The sequence below is a fragment of the Haliaeetus albicilla genome, chromosome 3, assembly GCF_947461875.1.
Source record: "Haliaeetus albicilla chromosome 3, bHalAlb1.1, whole genome shotgun sequence".
In the NCBI taxonomy this organism is placed as follows: domain Eukaryota; kingdom Metazoa; phylum Chordata; class Aves; order Accipitriformes; family Accipitridae; genus Haliaeetus; species Haliaeetus albicilla.
In genome coordinates this window covers 68589783-68595782 of record NC_091485.1, presented here as the reverse complement: position 1 = coordinate 68595782, position 6000 = coordinate 68589783, and positions in this window count along the sequence as shown.

Here is a 6000-nt window from a genome sequence, read left to right as displayed (position 1 = left end):
TGGAGGGGGAAGAGAGGATTTCATAATCAGCTGAGCATGAGCTCATGATGTGCTGTTGATGCTGAAAAGACTAATGCAGTCTTTGCAAAGCACATGCACATGGAAATATTGAGTAGGAGTAGAGAGGTGACATTATCTCTGCACTTGGCACCAGTACATTGTTATTAAAATAACATACTGTTCAGAAAAGCCATCCAAAAACTGGATGGGTTCAGGAATGATCTGGGAGAATAATCAAACACCTGGGAAAAAAAGATACTATGGTGAGAGACCCAGACATCAGTTTGTTTATTTTGCCATTTATTTTTTCTTGTGGGCAATTTGATTAATCCATAAAAGAACCACTTTAAATGTCAGATATTGCAGTCACGAGGTGACAGTCAATGGAATAAAACTTCATCTTTGTTTTTACCCTTATTATAGTAGGAAGACATATTTAAGGTGACTGCTGGTGCATGTATTTAAATGGTGCCTGCACAGCCTTAGCCTAGCAAACATGCAGCAGCACCTCTGCCCCGCTCTGTCCATCTGTGTAGGTGGGTTGGTCACAGCCTGGCTCTTCTCTGTCATTATCTGTCCTTTTCCTGCCACTTCCTTGGTCCATTTTGACACCCTGACTGGCATCAGTTGCTATGTCCTCCTCTTCAGTTTCTCTGCCTTTCTTTTCCTTTCATCTCCAAAACTCCCTCCCCTCAAGAAATTCCTCCCTCATTTTGTGAAGATTTCCACTATCTAACCAAACACTTCTCTTTTCCTTTTAAAGCCTTAAATTTTCCAGATGCTGGGAAATACCCTAAAGTGGCTTGAGTTTTGGAGCATCTGGCCTTGTGTGGGAAAAGAAAGTAGCTAACAACCTTTGCCATGGACACCAAACAAAATAGTAACCCAATGTGTTTGGGACACCAACCCCAGTCTTTTCCAATTTTGAAAGATACTGAAGCTAGACATTTTTTACTCAATTAAAGTCGTAGAATCATAGAATCGTATCCATTGGAAAAGACCTTTAAGATCATTGAGTCCAATCATTAACCTAGCACTGCCAAGTCCACCACTAAACCACGTCCCTAAGCACCACATCTACAGGTTTTTTACACACCTCTAGGGATGGTGACTCCACCACTTCCCTGAGCAGCCTGTTCCAATGCTTGACAACCCTTTTGGTGAAGAAATTTTTCCTAATATCCAATCAAAACCTCCCCTGGCGCAACTTGAGGACATTTTCTCTCATCCTATCACTAGTTACTTGGGAGAAGAGACTGACCCCCACCTCACTACAATGTCCTTCCTGGTAGTTGTAGAGGGCAATAAGGTCTCCCCTCAGCCTTCTTTTCTCCAGACTAAACAACCCCAGTTCCCTGAGGTAGGTCCAACATTAGAGAAAGAGTCCCACATCCATGCAAAGAAAGAGAAGAAAGAGCAAACGCTGACTGTTGATGGAGATTAAAGGAAATCCTAGGAGGCAGATGAAGTTACTGCTTACCAGAGTGGTACCTCCTGATGCTCTGCATGGCTGGAAGGGAGCACCTACCCATTCTGTATGAAGGCAGCTTTGCTGTGCCATGTTAAAGCCTGGTTAAACCACTTTCTATGTATCCATGTGATATTTCTTGGGGGCATACTCAACATTCACTGCTATGAATATTGTTTTGCAATGAATGTTAGCCCTCTTGAGATTTAATCGTGCTTTTGCCTCGGAAACAGTGCTGTGCAATGTGTTGCTTACTTCTGCCTTACATATTGCAGCCATATGTCTTGGATTGTGTTTTGGTTTTAGGGGAGGTTCTGTAGATTGGAACACATCAGTAAATATTTCACTGAAGTTTCTTTTAAAGCCTTGATGAGTACAGTACTGAACAAGAGCTATGCTAATACCTGCTCTGACTGTGCACTGATTTCCTGCATTATTTCCCTGTGAGATTGAAATTCAGCATATACATTATGGTGGATCAACAGAGCATTTGACTCACAAACATGTCCCAGTGGTAAGTTTTTCATGGTCTGCCATTTTTGAGAGCTGACCTCAGGGTGGGTAAGGGAAAGGGACAGAAGGAATGTCCTGCCAAGATGACGACTGTGTTGGAATCATCGTTTGAGCACTCAGCAGCAGGCTGTTTATCACAGTCATAATGACATTGGGGAGTACTGTAGGAGGAAAGGAGAGACTAACAGGCAAAGCATGCAGTCTATCAAGGATAGTTTTGTAGTCAGAATGCCAATATGAATGTTTAGAGAGAATTTACAACTTTGACTGAAGGAAAACAGAACTCCAAAACTCACATCTGTCCAACATGGTGGAGTCCAGCAGTGAGAATGAAAAATTATACATCACATCTGCCAGCAGGCAATACCAATCACTTTGTAAAACTAATGTGATATTTTCCTCTCTCCTTTGTGGTCCTGTGAAAACTGGAGTGTCCTCAGGGGCTGAAGGATGGTTGCCGATTAAGAGATTAGCCCTTAGTGTCCAACCCTGCCTGTAAAATGCTTGGAAAGCATTTTTTTATGGGAGACAACAGTTGTATCTTGATACTTGGCCATTGGGTCTGTGCTGGCATTGCATGGACAGGTTCCTGGAAGGCTGTCAGGGTTCCGGTCTCTGTCCTCAATTGCCTTGTAGGTCACACTCAAATCCTTGATCTTTATGCAATGCTGGGTAGCATCCAAGCTATAAAACCACTCTGCCTCGAGCGTATAGTGATCCTCCACTGGATACCAAAGCTGCCTGTGTCTTTTCCTCTCCCTAGCAGTTGAATTAGTCCAGGACATCAGTTTGAATCCAGCTGGAAATGCGACAAGTAAGTATGGCACAGGCATAGCTGGAAAAACTGCAAACAGTTCCAGAAAGGCCTGCAGACTCTCAGAACAAGCTTCACAAATTTAGACTTTGCTTAAATACTGGCATACAGGCAGAAAGGAACTCAGTCACTGTCAGACTACGGTGTTTATTTACATACAAATACAGAGGCAACTGATAAGGGTGCTGTGTAAAACAGCATGGAAGACAGGCATTTTAAAGAAGGTTATTAGAGTATCACTGTCAATTGTTATTTGTCTTCATTTATGCACCAATCAGTATGATTTATTATAGAAATGACCATGACATCAGTATCATCAGTATTTTGCCAGTACCGTTGTCTCAGGAACCAGCAGTACCAACACCTTTTCGACTACAGATTTGCAGTGTATATAAAGGGTACTATGATCCTTTAGAATTACATGTTGGCCAAAAGCCTTCACTGCACATCAGTACAAGACCCTTCACCATTGGTCCATGCAGATCACATCAGGACGGTCACAGAAACCATCCAGGGTCTCGGGTACGCTGATCAGCAGTACATCACTGCCTCCAGAGGAACATTAATTTTCATTTCAGGGCTCATAATGTAACAAGGAAACTCCCAAAGATTCAGATTTTATGTGTCTAGTTAGACCACCTAGGTGGTACCCTAAAGCCGTGTGTATCTAGGTGGCCTGTTCAGCCTCCAGCCATCAAGGTGCTGCTGTGCAGGTGGTCTGTCCAGCATTAGCTGTGGTGACATGGAAGACAAGGAATGTGGGCAATCGAGTCTTCACCATGTCTTACGGGTTCTTGCTAGGTTGGCCACATTGTGCTGGGTTTGGACATGCCCTTTTATACCCTTTAGAGCTGAGAGTGATCAGTATCCCCACACCGTCCTACCTGATTTAGTCCCTGTCCTTTCCCTCTCAGTCTGGGTGTCCTAAGATGCTGCATGTAGATTTCTGCTGGAAGTTTGATGACCTGCTAGCCTAGGCACCATGAACATATGCCATTCATACAGCGCTTCCCCCGCCACCTCAAGCCCCGTTCCCACTCCTTCTCCATTCAGACCAGTGATCAGTGCATTAATGTTTCTGTGCTCTGCAAATAAGATGCTGCTAGAGCACAACTGGCCCACAGCTGGCTCTGTCCTGGCTGCTTCTAGGCACTGCAGACACTGTAGAGTGCTAATTCACAAACTGTTGTAATCCTTAATAAAATTAAGTCAGCCAGCTTTTAGCATAGATGTGTTTGTTGCTTTTCTTAGTGTTCCTACCTTCTTGTTCAGTAACAGTCAGATCTTCCTGTGAGGGAGTTTACAAAGAACTCTAACAAGGACCCACCCGAGGTTTATTAGGGACCTCAACTAAATTCTGCCTTGACTGATGGATTTGAGTATTAGCCTCTTCCTTTTGTTTTCTTTCTCTGATAAAATAGTTTTTAAAGGAGCAGTATTTCTGGATGCAAGGTGGGGGAGCTGCAGATTCTAATGGAAGCACTTCTCTTGTCTTCCCCGTGTATGTTTTTCCACTGCTCTTACATCTTGATGTGACATCATTGTACAAAACTCCTCTCAAGCATATTCCCATGTCTACATCAAGTTATGTACCAACGAAATTTCCTCCTGATACCATATAATCAAAGAGCAAGGAGATGCAACACAGACCGGTCATGGCTTTGCACAGAGAAGTATCATTGTGCATCACAGGTTTGCTTGATTTAGATCCTTTCTAAACACTTTTTGTCTATCTGTCTGGACTGTGTATGTAGTATGATACAGAGGTAGCTAACATAGCATTATTGCAGGTAAGCTCTTGTTGAGATCCAAGCAGTGTGGATGTATCAGCAAGCTCAGAGCTTATTCTAAGCTTTGCACGTCTGTGCATTGTACTCCACCATGCAAAACAGAAATGGCCTTTGTTGCCTGTATTGCAGGAGCAATTAAGCTAAAATAATGAATTTGGGAAAAAAAAAATCAAGCCGGAAACTAAGAAAGTCTCTGATAGGGTGGAGTGGGATTTCCATCTGATTACATTAAAAATGAATTTGTTCCTCTTTTAAAGCAAATTAATCTTTGTTCATACAGCTGACCTGATAAGGTTATTAAAATTGTATATGATGTGTCAGTTCTGTAAACTGCAATGAAATGCTAACTTTATGCAGGATCAGCCTTCTCTTAAAATTGAAATAAACTATCTGGATTTGTGAGAATTTTTTTTTTTAATTACCAGGGTACCTCAAACATTGCTAAGTGGTTCTGCTGCATAAAGGAATGTACTTAGCTTAAAATGTTATCATTCACAGAGGTGAATTAAAATGAGTCTTAGTTTTCCCTGCAGCAAGACTGCAGGCAGGGAGAGTTTCGTAGACCTTCAGTTTGACCCACTGTGGCTGCTCTGAGGTTCTCATGACCAGTCCTTCCTCTGCTACTTTTTTGAATATTTCAATTAATTTTCAGATATCTCAGAATATTTTTTACTTGTTGAGTATTATATAAACAGCATTAGCAAAGATGGCCTGATTTGATGGTCAATGAAGCTGGTGGAAAAGCTAAAGGCTGTGAGCTTTCCAGGAGGTTCAAAGAGAGTTACAGAAGCGTCTAATTACTCTCAGTTGCATTCAGTCAATAAGCGCTCTTCTCCCTCCACCATGGCCACTCAATTCACTCTGCCAGGCAAAATACCCTTTCTAAAAATTGTGTGTTTAGTGTAATAGTGCAGTGCATTGAGTTGCAGTGGGTTGCTGAGATGGCAGACTTATGGTGTAATATGGGCTCAAAGCTCATCTGCACACCCACAAAGGAGCACAGAGAGACAACGGCAGGAGGGGGAGCCCAAATAATACCCCGCCCCAGCTGCTCCCAGGCCCATCCCAGGAGCCATCAGCCCATCAAAGGCCCGTCTGCACCAGCCCAGAGGAGCACAGGGGCACAAAGGCAGGTGGGAACCCAAATTAAGGATTCAGAGGAAGGGACACTCTGTCTGGAGCCCTCCCAGGTCTGTCCCAGAGGAGTCTCAGCTCCAGTGTCCAGAATGGAAACCCACTCAGATGAGTCAACACCAGAGCACCTTTGGGACTGAAACGTGTTGCTGCCTGGGGACATGGGACACATTATGGCCGAGGGTGTCTGTAAAGGCAATGCCACTAGTAATGGGCTGCTGAGGACCAGGGGCATCCTGGCTAGCTCTGTGTGTGTGTGTGTGTGTGTGTGTGATGGTCTG